This window comes from Macrobrachium nipponense, chromosome 3, assembly GCF_015104395.2.
Source record: "Macrobrachium nipponense isolate FS-2020 chromosome 3, ASM1510439v2, whole genome shotgun sequence".
Lineage (NCBI taxonomy): Eukaryota > Metazoa > Arthropoda > Malacostraca > Decapoda > Palaemonidae > Macrobrachium > Macrobrachium nipponense.
The window spans coordinates 121,607,119-121,621,538 of NC_087202.1; the positions used below are offsets into that span (position 1 = coordinate 121,607,119).

Consider the following 14,420-nt stretch of genomic DNA (forward strand, 5'->3'; position numbering starts at 1 on the left):
TTTTTCCTGGCATTGGAATTGCAACACGTTTGGTATTGAACGACTCATCAGGCGGTTTCTTCACCACGAAATTCACAGAAGCGTCTCGTCAAAAGTCCATTTTAGGCTTTTGGGACCGACAAATCATGAGGCTTCCTCTGAATCTCGGCCAAGGAGGAAAAGATACGACCGTCCTGTTTTGGTTGAATCAAGGGTGATTAGCAGTCGCGACAAATGTCATGGACCGGACGTCTTTGTAGATTTTGAATTCGGGCCATTAACTAAGACCCAAACTAGATAACGAATCTGCCGCGAGCGGAAGCCTAGTTTGACGAACCACTTTTTCCTCATTTTGAGGGAATATGGGCTTCAATGAATTATTTGGATATTATTATTCAGAGCTTCTCATCAACTCACCTTCTGAGGAGAATTTTTTGGGAGTTGTGACATCGGTAAGAGCTGAAATTTTGATAGATTAGAGTATCAACAACTGAAGAATTTTGTCTGGAGAGAGAGAGAGAGAGAGAGAGAGAGAGAGAGAGAGAGAGAGAGAGAGAGAGATGCTACTTCGTCAAAACATGGACGATGTGTTGGGTGGGACCACGCTAGGGATCATTTAGCTGGCGTAAAAAAAAGAAAGAAAAAAAACTGAAAACAGCTGATTTATCATTACCTTTTGACGTCTTTCGAAGAGTGACTCAAAAGTGAATTAGGAGATGAGAATGATTCGGTTGATATGACTTGAATTTTTTTCTCCTGTGTTAAACGTCGCAATTTTTAAGATTCGCTGTGTTAAACTTGGCGACATTTATGATTCGCTTTGTTAAAACTTCGCGATATTTAGAATTCGCTGTGTTAAACTTGGCCACATTTATGCAATTACATCGAGGTCACTACATCTGTTGTGTTCCAAAGTGTTTTATTTATATTAAAGGCAAAAGCAATACCTCTTTATACATTTGATACATTTGGTTTGAGATGTGCAATGAAATTATCAGGAAGCACCGCTATGCTCGGTATGAATTATGAGTTGCCTTTTCCCATAGTTTAAACAATCGTCATTATGTTAGAGACTATTGATTTGCAAAGCATCGCGAGGAGAATCGATAAGCTTTTTGGCAAAATGTCTATTTTTTTTTTCAAAACAAATGACTGTGGCTCTCGACAGTTGCAGTTTCAATAACAAAAATGATTTGCTGTACGTATTTGTATAAATATATTTGCTTACATTTTTATTTGTTTATTTAGTTATTGTTGATGTATGTTTTTCTAATAATATTTCTTCTTTCTGTATTTCTTTTACCTTCTGTTATTTCTTCCTACTGAACACCTGAATATTCTTTGGAAGCTGTAATTTCAAGGCAGTGGTCCCTTTGGTGCGCTTGTTCCGTATGAATAGGTTTGATAGTAATAATGATGATAATAATAATAATAATAATAATAAGAATAATAATAATAATGTCATATTCAACTCCCTCATTCATTGACAAAGACGGGTTTAGACGGACAGTCGACCTCGCCCACTAAACCGGGACAGACAGGATCTCTCTCTCTCTCTCTCTCTCTCTCTCTCTCTCTCTCGTCTCTCTCTCTCTTCTCTCTCTCTCTTCTCTCTAATGAAAAAACAGCTTGAAAATAATTGAAGAAGTTCCAAATAAAATCCAAGTGGTCAAGAGACTCATAAAGAAAATATACATAAACCAACATATTCCGACAAAGAAAATGAATAAGGTGAATCTTGTGAATATCCTAATTGATGCAGTTAGGAAAAAAGAATGCCAAAAGCATGCAAACTGTGTAAGTTTGGTATAGCATAGTCAATCCACAAAACCTAATCAGAAAATGTGCTGCATGCAACATTCCGACCCATCCACAGTGTGCTGAGGTAATGCAAGATTTGAGAAAAGATACAAGAATTTTTTGTTCAACATGTCTATCATGGATAGACAATGTTATTAAATCAAGATTGAATGTACAAATAGTTGAGGATGAAGAAGAAGAAGAAGAAGAAGAGGAAGAAGAAGAGGAAAACGGAAGAGAAGTAAACAAAAATGAAATGACAGAAAAAAAATAAGGAAAACAAAGAACAAGATAAAAGTATGGATGCAGAGATACTCATTGATACTACATATGAGGCAATAAAACAACATACCTACGAAGAAATAAATTACGATATGACAACAGAAAAGCAAATCCCGAAGAGGCTCTACCCAGATCTACACAATGACGGGAAAGAGGAAAAAATAGACAAGAAAGACAAAATCTGCAACCTTTTGAAAAGAGGGAATTGCAGATTTGGAGAAAGATGTTACTACAACATCCCTAAGGTATGTCAAAACTATGAAATATATGGTAAATGTGCAATACTTAGATGGCTATGGGGATGATTGCAGAGATCTGCATCCAAAAATATGTAAAAACCTAAAAGAAGGAAAAGGATGTAAGTTCGACAAAAAATGCAAATATATGCACCTGTAGCCATGAATCATAATCAAATAAATAACCAACCAAGTAATAAAATCCAAAATAAGAAAGAAACAAATAAAGAGAAATCAAGAATATCAGGTAAAAGAGAAAAGCAAACCACCAATGAGATAGCAGAGGTTGTCAGCAAAAAATTTCAAAGCATCAGCTCCGAAATTCTACTCAAGAGATAATAACTGTATTTATTATGCAAGAGGATATTGCAGAAACGGAGAAAATTGCAGATTCAGACACAAAATGAATAATTATGATGAAGGAAGATCAAATATTATGGAAAAGTTGGATTTTTTAATGTCAGAATTTCTGGAAATGAAAAAAAAGAACAACATACCAGAACAGGAAAGAGACATGGGGAAAATCCTTATTACTACCAATATTAAATGAAGGAGAAAACACGCAAACCATCATAGTGATGAATGCGCAGGGTTTAGTTACGAGTAACTCAAAAAGAAAAATAGAGTACTTAGAAGAACTAACCCAAAATGAAAAGAAAATAGATATAATGAAGATAAGTGAAACTGGTATTCCCAAGAGACTGGGAATGATGATCAAATAAAAGGGTTCCAAACTTATAGATCAGATAGAAAAAATAGGAATCAAGGGGAACCGCAATATATGGGAAAGACAAAAAAACAAGGAAAAAATATATGAGAAATATAGTAACTCAGAATGTGAACTAATAGCGGTAGAATTTGAATCTGAAAAATTGATGAACATAGTAAATATAGACCTCCTAATACTAAAGAGTTTGACTTAATAATTGAAAAATTGGATGATATATGTAGAAATCACAAGGACTGGACTATTCTCCTATCTGGTGACTTCAACTTTCCTTTCGTAGAATGGAAAGAACGAATAGGAGACTGTGGTTGTACTTATACATATAAAAAAGAGAGTAATAGTAGTGCAGAAGATAAGAGGCAATTGAAAAGCTATTAGATATGCTATAGAATACAACATTAACAAATAAATCACCTGCCAACAAGAAAGGAAAATACTTTAGACCTAGTATTTGTGAACGAGATGAATTATGTTAAAGAAATAATAGTTTATAATGCGAGTATTTCAGATCATAATGTCATAGAATTAACAGTTCCATCCAAAGCAAGTGAAAATAGAGATAAGCAAGAAATGAAAAAAGTGGGAAGGATATGGAAAATAAAACATTCTACAGTTAAAAATATAAAATTGGTCAAAATATTTGGAGAAAAATATGGGATTAAATATATACCGAAGAAGAAAAGTAAAACATCATTCATGCATACCAAGAGACAGAAGGATCTTGTTCCAGAAAATCAGAAAGTGGAAAAAAGGTCTTGCACAAGAAAAAAATGCATGGAAAGTTATAGAACTAAAAAGTAAGATAGAAAATGCAGAACAAAAGATTATACAATCAAAGAAAAATAAAATGAAAAACGGGACTTGGAAGAAAAAACCCTATAAATATCAAGCAAAACCCCAAACTATTATACTCATATGCGAAGAAGATGAATAAAAGAAGAATAGAAATAGGCCCTCTGAGAATTGAAGGGAGATTAACGAATGAAAAAAGGAAATTTGCAAACATACTGGCAGAACGTATAAGGGAGAATTCACCCTTAGAATAGATAATGAGATAATGATATAGAAGTAAGGGACGAAAATAGTGAATATTTAGCTGACATAGAAATTAATGAAGCTGATATTGTGCAGGCAATTAATGAAATTAAAAATGGAGCTGCTGCAGGGCCGGATGGAGTCCCTGCTATTTTGTTAAAGAAAGTAGTTCATTCTATCGCAAAGCCACTTGCAATATTATTAAGACAAAGTGTAGATACAGGCAAGATTTATGATGAGCACAAATTAGCATATATCACCCCTACTTTCAAAAGTGGATCAAGACTAGAGGCAAGTAATTATAGGCCTGTGAGTCTAACATCACATATTATGAAAGTGTATGAAAGGGTAATGAAGAAAAATATTATGAAACATTTAATATAAAAAATAATTTGTTTAATATAGGACAACACGGTTTCGTACCCGGAAAAAGTACACAAACCCAACTGTTAGTCCACCGTGAGAACATATTCAAAAATATGAAAAGCGGAAATGAAACAAGATGTGGTTTATCTAGACTTTGCAAAAGCTTTTGACAAAGTAGACCATAATATTAGCAAAGAAAATTAGAAAACACAATATCGTAGATAAAGTAGGAAGATGGTTAAAAGAATTTTTACACAACAGAAAACAGATAGTTATTGCAAACGATGAGAAATCGGATGAAACCAAGGTAATATCCGGTGTGCCACAAGGTACGGTGCTAGCTGCAATATTGTTTGTTATTATGATTGAAGACATAGACAGTAATGTTAAGGATTCGGTAGTGAGTAGTTTCGCTGATGACACAATAATAAGTAGAGAAATTACTTGTGATGAAAGATAGGAAACGCTCTACAAAGAGACCTTAACAAAGTATATGATTGGGCAGAGGTAAATAGGATGGTATTTAACTCTGATAAATTTGAATCAATAAATTATGGAGACAGAGAAGGAAAGCTATATGCATATAGGGGACCTAATAATGAGACAATCACAAATAAGGAAGCAGTTAAAGACCTTGGTGTGATGATGAATAGGATGTTATGCAATGATCAAATAGCCATTCTGTTGGCAAAATGTAAAGCAAAAATGGGAATGTTGTTACGGCACTTCAAAACAAGAAAAGCTGAACACATGATTATGCTTTATAAAACACACGTTCGTAGTCCACTTGAATATTGCAATATGATATGGTACCCCACACTATCAAAAGGATATTGCACAAATATAGAGTGTACAAAGGTCCTTTACAGCTAGAATAGAAGAAGTTAAGGACCTAGACTACTGGGAAAGACTACAATCCTTAAAATTATATAGTCTAGAAAGGAGAAGAGAACGCTACATGATAATTCAGGCATGGAAACAGATAGAAGGAATAACAGAAAATATCATGGAACTAAAAATATCAGAAAGAGCAAGCAGAGGTAGATTAATAGTGCCCAAAACTATACCAGGAAAAAAATAAGGAAAGCACACAGAACATTAATCCACTACGCACCAGCATCGATAATGCAGCGTCTATTCAATGCGTTGCCAGCTCATCTGAGGAGTATATCAGGAGTGAGCGTAGATGTGTTTAAGAATAAGCTCGACAAATATCTAAACTGCATCCCAGACCATCCAAGATTGGAAGATGCAAAATATACCGGAAGATGTACTAGCAACTCTCTGGTAGACATTAGAGGCGCCTCACACTGAGGGACCTGGGGCAACCCGAAACGAACTGTAAGGTCTGTAAGGTAAGGTCTCTCTCTCTCTCTCTCTCAATGTTCAAATCCTTGTTTTCCTTCTTGTGGTGGATTATATCGAGATTATGTACTTTAATGTGATCCTTGTAGACTTTCTAATGAATTCATGTGGGCAGTTTTAAGTTCTCTTCTGTCTGAATGAAAAGGAAGATAAAGACAAGCTGACTGACAGAGATCTCTTATTTTGAAGTTTTTTTTTTTTATTATCTGTTTCTAGAATGTTTCATAAAGAAACAGGTGGGCGCAGTTTTAAGACTGGGATATCTATGAAGGATAGAAATGATTCTAGTTGGGTTTTCATGAAATGCTCTGAAGCTATAAGCAGCTGCCTTGTGTCTTGAGCAGTGAATGAATCCCTGTCATGGTGGTGACTAGCATCTCAAAAAAAAAAAAAAAAATTCCTTCTAGACATTCGCAGTCTAGAGCAGTGGTTCCCAAAGATTTTTTTGGCCACGCCCCACCTGGTCTCCTCTAGAATCCTATTGCCCCACTGTGGTGATATACTAGAATTCTTATATTCACGTGGAGGAAGCCTTAAAAAGCCATGAACTTGGTTGCAAACATCTCCAATACGCCCACGTCGTGAGCCACTGGTCTATAGTAGAGCGTCTGTCTTGACCAGACCCCTGTAAAAGTATCTATGGCGAGGGCGTGTGTGATCCCACCTACACGGCGAGTCTGTCTGCGGATTAGATGAATCCCAGTCACTGAAGAAGAGACCTAATGGTTTTCGCAGACGGAATACCTCCCGCAGACAGGTGCCTTGGTGGTGTCTTCCCAGTGTCTTGCTCCCTTGGCATGTGGAAGTCGAGCGTCTGACCAGATTCAGAGCGTTTGAGAAAACAACGAAGTTCACCTGTTCTGGCTGATTCCGAGTCTGTGTGTATGTGACGTTATGTTGCTGAGCAACACTTCTCTTGATGGGCGCGCCAAGCGGGGATTCGGAATTGATAGGGGAATTCGGGTTCAGTGGGAATGGGAACTCTCGCTTTTCCGTTCCCGGATGCAATAAAAAAGGTTTTTATTAGGCGGTTTCTCGCCGAGAGATATTTGGCTACTGAGGTTGCATCGTCGATGGCAACGTCTTATTGTAAAGATTAAGGCGAGGCTTAAACGTTGTTCATTGCATAGCGTTGATGCTAGAACTCACGAGACATCGATTTTCCTTGTCCTCAGACGTCTAACTCGATTGTCAAGATGACAAATGAGGCTCTCAGGTCTCTCGAGGCGAATGCTGTGGAAATTGTCTTGTCTCGCAACACGAGAATCTGCGTCATGAACGGAGGATGGGTCTACTAGTATACTTGGCGTGGCATCTGGCACTAGTCCAACGTGTCCTCTCTCTCTCTCTCTCTCTCTCTCTCTCTCTCTCTCTCTCTCTCTCTCTCTCTCTCTCTTCTCAGAGCTCTTGCTCTTTCTCCTTTAATGTTATCTCTCTGACGTTTCTCTCTCCCTTTCAGGTGAATAATTTCTACCACTTCTCCCCTCCCAAGTCTCTCTTGCTCCTCTTCCATCTCCCAGACTTTAATGGTATTTTTCCTCTCCTCTTTCGTCCTTCGTCTTGCTCCACTTCTCATTTTTCACGTCATTCTCTTCTACATTTGAGTAATCCTCCTCATTCATAAATTTCCTTCCGACATCGTATCTCATCCACTTGTCACGCAATGAATCTGCAGTATTGATGCGTCATGGCACATGAATTCCTCTCTCTCTCTCTCTCTCTCTCTCTCTCTCTCTCTCTCTCTGCCGGAAACAAAGACCCACGTTAGCTCACTCCTCATTACCAATTCATGATACCTTTTCAGATTATCACGACTGGCATAACAAGAGTAGCAGTTACGATTGCCAAGTCAGTGTCGTCATCAAATTTTCGGTGCTTGGAACCGATGGGTGTGCGCTAACATGGTAGAGGGGTAGTGGTTTGCAACTGTCCTTTATTTTTATTGTCAACCTCCTTGTTGGATCGAATATTATGGATAGTTCTCGCAGTATCCTGTGGACTCGTAAACTCGGCACTCAAAGGTTTTTCCCTCAAACCTCAAAATGATTTGGTGGAAAAATAATTAGTAAAAAAATGCTCCGAATTGTCTTCGACTCAAGCGAGTTTTCTGTACATCGTTAGCGCTGTATGAAACTATGAAAGTCTCAGCCGGCCGTAGTAGCCTGTGCTGTTGATGTGCCAGACGCACGGTCATGGCCAACTATAACCTTAAATGAAATAAAAAACTACTGCGGCTATTGGACTGCAACTTTGGTGTGTTTGTTGATTGAAGGGTGGGTGACCAACGTACCAATTTGCAGCCCTCTAGCCTCATTAGTTTTTAAGCTCTGGGGACGGACGGAAAAAGGGCGGACGGACAGACAAAGCCAACTCAATAGTTCTCTTTTACAGAAAACTAAAAAAAAAAAGGTCGCCCATTAGAAAAGAAATGGAGTTTCACAATCATTTTTTACGCTGATTTCGGATGAGAATCTATTTTGGGTACCATCATCCAGTTTCGACTCTGAACAAAATCTTTCCAACGTAGAAATGATGAGTGGCGTCGCCGCCTGCTTCAGCTAGGGATGGGGACTTCAAAATGTACCTCAGATTTTGCCACTCGAAAAAATTGTAGTTTACAAAGCAAGATCAAAGTACCTGCTCGTTTTGATCCTCTCGAAAACAGGCGCGTGGCTCCGTGGCTGCTTTGGAGCCTTTGGGGACAAACAGCGTAGATTAACCTTTCATGCGTATTTGTTTTGGCAGGTCAACATTGGAGTTACGCTGGCAAGCTCGAAAGATTTGTCTTTTGATGAGCTTGTATTGCATTAAATGTGGATAAATCAGGTGGACAGAGTTATGAAGTTTACATCAGAAACCATGACGATATTTCCGGTCATTTCGTACAGGATGAAAAGTTTGAAATTCATTGCGAATCAAATCTTGTAACTGTTTTTAGGGGTACGTGAAAGTCCCTTTTCCTTTGAATGTCCATAAGTAATAAATATAAAGGAAACTGTAATCAAATTCTAGAAAGTTGAATAGAGACGTGATGACATCAGTATACATCATCATTCCAAGTGAATGAGGTACATCAACATACCGAGTATGCAGTGACAGAAGGCCCTGTAGCACTTCAGTTGCGTGATCGGTATATGGTCTTGGCCTGCCACCTCGGTGGCCGCGAGTTCTACTCTCGGCCATTCCACTGAGTGTAAGAGATGTGTATTTCTGGTGATAGAAGTTCACTCTCGACGTGGTTCGGAAGTCACGTGAAACCGTAGGTCCCGTTGCTGAATAACTACTGCAAACCATGCAACGTCAAAACACCATACAAACAAACAGAACGGCTCTCGGAAAGGACTATGTTCGACTCCTGGATTTTGGTTTGACCATATAAATGCCATGAAGCTCGTGGCAGATATGTCGTATTTTCGTCACTGCTGTAGAATTCTTATGCCCTGGCGTTGATCATCAGCGAGAAATGAAAACTTGCACTCTCTCCCGTTCCTTTTGTGTTACGACTTCATTGCCGGCATTCAGTGAAAGTACCTGATGCTAAGAGTAGAAAATGTTATTTTCAGTGTAAAAGGTCAAATTAGAATGGTATAGGCCAGGTCTCTACTTGTGTGCCAAATAAGCAGTCAGAACTAACTGGATCTGTAATATTACCTTTCAGCCAGTTCCCAATTTATGGTTTGAAAGTACACCCATTATTATTCTATATCCAAGTGATTGTTATTTGTCAATTTGTGGAAGTGACGTTTAAAGGTCAACTATGTCAGTATTCCGTACTATTTCTAGCTTCATTCGATTGGTTAATAGAATGTATAATGTATGGAATTTATCGGAGGACTCTTTGAGGATATCAGCATGTCTCACAGGAGAGATAAAAATCTTGCGTAAAAGATATATATTTTTCATACCAGAATTATGTTCGCTTGATTGTCCCACCAAAGTTGCAGGAATGATAGTTTTCTATACAGCTTATAACGCTGTATGAAACTTGGCAACGGAAAACGACCCATGAAACTCTCAGCCTACCGTGGTGGCCTGTTTTGTTGCGTTGCCAGACAGCCGATCATGTTTGATTTTAACTTAAAAAAAAAAAAAAAAAAAAAAAAAAACTACTGAGGGTAGAGGGCTGCAATTCGGTATGGTTGATGACTGGAGGGTGGATGATCAACATACAAATTTGCAGCCCTCTAGCCTCAGTAGTTTTGAAGATCTGAGGGTGGAGGGGAAAAGGGAGGATGGACAGACAAATAGCCAAAGCGATAGTTTTCTTTTAGAGAAAACTAAAAACCTTAAAGAAATTGATGTTGATTTCCTCGTAGCGAGGAGGATGAGGAGGCATCCATCGTTTGTAACCTCCTTGAGAAGATTGGACGTACATTTTTTCCATCTTGCTAGGTAAACGAATGAAGGGGGAAGTCAAAACAGAAAAGCTTCGTGTAATTTCTTTTCGTTACAAACTGTGTAAACAAACAGAGTAAACCCTACACTTGTCGACGACTACAATTTTTTCTCTTTTTAGCTGTAGAGATTAATCTTGAAGCTCAGCCTCTGTCCTCCCAACGGACAAGTTGTTTTGACAATGAAATAGATTCCACCGTTGAGGGGTGTACTGTAGGCATTACTTACGGTTCTTTCTAGAGTCTCTTCGGCCCCTAGTTGCAACCCCTATATAACGTTTTCTGTACCTCCGATCATATTCTCTTTCATCCATCTGGCTTTCCACAATTTCCGAACAATTGGTTCATAATGCAACTGCTTTGAGGTTTTCCTCATGTTAGACCTTACAAAACTGTGTGTGTCAATTCCCGTTTCTGTTTTGAACGATCTCTCATGTCCCAGCGATTGGCCTTTGGACTGAATTCTTCTATATTCTATTCTATTTTGGAATGGATTCTGCCTACCAAGTCATTCTGATCTTTGGCCTTAAATTCTATATTCTTTCTATTCTGAGATGGATTCTGCCAGCCAATTTATTGCATCTCCACGGAGAGGCAACGAGTAGATAGACTTTCCACTCTGCAGTAGCAGCAGCAGCGAGGGGAAGGAAGCCCAACCCCTTCCCAACTTTCCCCTCGAGAAGTTGCACACGCTGGCTGTAGATTATCCTTTTGCGTGGATGCGTCTGTCTACCGGGCCGAAGGCAGCTGTTGCGTTGGCCCAGTTGCTGCAGCACGAAAGTAAATAAACCTCTCTCTCTCTCTCTCTCTCTCTCTCTCTCTCTCTCTCTCTCTCTCTCTCTCTCTCTCTCTCTCTCTCTTCCTTTCTGGCGTGTGTATATGCTCACGCAAGGGACAGGATGTTGATATCCAAGAACTTTTAAAAGCCAGACGCGGTGGAAGATAATGAGCACTGTTGTTGTTGTAGTCGCCGATTATGAAATGTTAGCTGCAGTTCGAGAAGCCGAAAGCTGCAACTTGGTGCTGTACATTGGTATATATTTTTTTTTTATTCAATTTAATTCTTTAGAAATGGTCTGAGGTCAGATCTCTCTAGTCTGAGAGACATTCTATCGATGCGACAGTTTTCCCTTTTGGTGTCTCCTCACCAAGTAGTTTTTTTGATGTCACCAAAATATATTTGATGTCATAAAGGTTTTTATTTGTTTTTTCACCAGGTACTTTTTTTTTTTTTTATTTCACCTGATGTTTTTTGTTGTCACTAAGTACTTATTCTATGTCACCAGGTACGTTTTTATGTCCCCAGGGACTTTTTTTTTTTTTTATGACACCTGGTACTTTCTGAGTCACAAGGTCTTTTTAATGTCACCTGGTACTTTTCATGTCACCTAGTGCTTTTTTTTTTTTTTTTTGTCACAAAGTACTTTCTGATGTTACCAGGGACTTTTTTTCATATATGTCACCTGGGACTTTTTTTTTTGTAAGTCACCTGGTAGCTGTTGATGTCACCAAGTAGTTTTTGATGTCACCAAATACTTTGGTGGCCTTTGAAGAAGTGTGACCTCACGGGGGAGGGGAGAGGGACGAAGAAGCTTCGTGTATCCTGTTTACCTGTCATTTATTCAGCTCCCTTCGGTAGTTCGGACTTTGACATTTATACTTTAAAGAGAACAGTCCAGCGTCCGCTGCAGCTTGAGAGGAAGAATATCTTAGAATTTCGGAAAATAGTGAACTTTTTGTCCTACAAAACATTTTTTTTTTTTTTTTTTGTATAACCAAACTTCGCCTACTGTTGTCATGTTTACAATTTCATTTTAATCGATTTTGAAGGAAATATTCGTTACATTCTCTGTAGATTTAAATTTTTTTATGTACATAAAGACAAGTTTTTTTTTCGCTGGTAGCATTTGTAATTGAAGGAACCCTGTAGGCGGGGTAGTGCTTGCAGTGCACCTCATGCAGTGCACTGTAGGCATCACTGAAGGTTCTTTTTAGCGTCCCCTCGACCCCTAGCTGTAACCGCTTTTTACTTTCCTTTTGCTGTACCTCCGTTCGTATTCTCTTTTGTTTCCATCTAACTTTCCTCAACCCTCTCCTAACGATTGATTCATAGCGCAACTGCTTTGAGGTTTTCCGTCCTGTTACGTCTGTTTACTGTCAAGTTCAGTTTCAGCGCCGAATGACCTCATAGGTCCCAGCGCTTGGCCTTTGGCCTAAAGTCTATATTCTGTCTTATCTCAGTTGAAGGACGGAAGCCTCAGTCGAAATAAAAACAGAATTACTAAGGAAAGAGGCGCCAATATAAGTGAAAAGTAATGGAATGTATAAGAACTTCATTCGTATTGAGTATTACTGGAAACTTACATTGGAGTTTGGATTCAGTTGCAACAGATGGTTGCCCAAACCACTCCTTTTGAGTTCCAGATCTTGTCCAGCTGAAATCTGATCATGTCTGGAATTCTTGATTGACCTCAAATTCGAAGCTGGCTCAAAGAGGGCGTATCCCCAACAAAGTTTGGAAGTCCTTACAAGTTGTCACGCTATATTGCTAATCTGCGGGTCTAGATTTAGCCCCTGTTGGTCATTTGAACTGTAGATACCAAGTTCCTTTATGGGTGACTGTCAATGTGTGGCTCAGAAGTTATGTGGATCAGTCTGATCATTTACCATTTTAATGATGTTTTTTTCCTATTTATTTATTGCCTTATTTTTAGCATTTTTAGTAAGTGGTATATCTCTTCTTTCTGTATTTCCCTTTACTTCCTCTTCATTCTTCCTACTGAACACCTTAATATTCTTTGGAAGCTTGAATTTCAAGTCTGTGGCTCTTATGGTGGGCTTGCTCCATGAGAATAGGTTCCATATGTTGAAGAAGAAGAAGAAGAAGAAGAAGAAGAAGAAGAAGAAGAAGAAGAAGAAGACGACGACGACGACCTGTGGGCCCTATTTTCCGTTCGCTAACAGAGCAAAGTAACACTATGACCACTGTTCTAGTAAGTGAAGTATTTGCCAATTGGAATTCCAAGGAGATTCCGGTCACCAATGACAACGCTTTTGCGCGTCCGGTGTTGTCATTAAAACGTACCTCCAAAATGCTACTTCGAAAAGGGAGCTCTTGCAAAATAGCACCTCCTTGACGTAGTAAGTGGACAGCCACCTTTGTGTACTGCCAGTTAAATCTGTCAGAAGTGACATCTCGACCATTTACGTACAAATATATTGCGGAATGATTTTTGTCTCCTCCGAGTAACTCGCGCTGTCGTTTGGGAAATCGATGAATAAGGTATATATAAGTCAAGGCGCGATATTCTTGATTCTGTAAGGGGGTCGTGCCGTCAGTGCACCTCATGCAGCACACTGTAAGCATGACTCGAGGTTCTTCGCTGCTCTCGGTTTTCCGTGTCAACTCGGAATGACCTCATGGTTCCCAGTTTTTGGCCTTTGGCCTGAATTCGAGACTTTTCTACGACTTTCTGAGATAGGTATTATGTAGTAGTCGAGGTGAACGTGATAGACCTGCGATTTGGTTTGCTTGCAATGCTAAATAAACTGGCATGCAACCAACCAGTGCTAGAACGGGAGCTTGAGCAAGCATGCAAGCATTTAAGGAATCACAGTAAGAAAAATTCCTTTACACAATTGGTATTTATATTTCCATAAATAATCGTCATTGGCACTGAAAGATAAGCATTTATTGTCCTTCACTGAACAGACTGCGAAAAGGGAAAGACGAATTCATAATTTTTTTTCAGTCTATGTAATGGGCTTGTTTATCCATTTTAGTAGGCCGTCAAATATTTATTTGTAATTTGTATCATAGGCTTAGCGTAGTTAGCTAATCCCTAGTTCCGGTGCCAAATCCGTACAAAGGATGATCCTGCATTTGTTGTCATTTTTATGAAATTTCGAAATGTGTTTTGGAAATCCTTTTGAATATAGTATTATTAGAAAGAGTTATTGGTCATTGCAGTGCGAGTAGAACCTATTTATTTCTTTGTTCTTCTATTAACGTTCTTTGCATCCTTCCTTTCTGAGGCCCCTAGCTGCAACGCCTTTCATTTCTTTTACTGTGCCTCCTTTCATATTCTCTTTCTTCCGTCATACTTTCCACTATCTCCTAACAATTGATTCATAGTGCAACTGCTTCGAAGTTTCCTCCTGTTACCCCTTTCAAACCTCTTACTGTTAATTTCTGTTTCAGCGTTGAATGACCTCGTACGTCCCAGCGCTTGGTCT

General features: G+C 38.8%; 1 protein-coding gene across 1 annotated transcript in view; it reads left to right on the forward strand.

Annotated features, from left to right (window-relative positions):
* Positions 1 to 14,420, forward strand: part of LOC135222017 (tetraspanin-1-like) — a 151,893-nt gene that overhangs the window by 80,967 nt on the left and 56,506 nt on the right. The gene's annotated exons all lie outside the window — the stretch shown is intronic.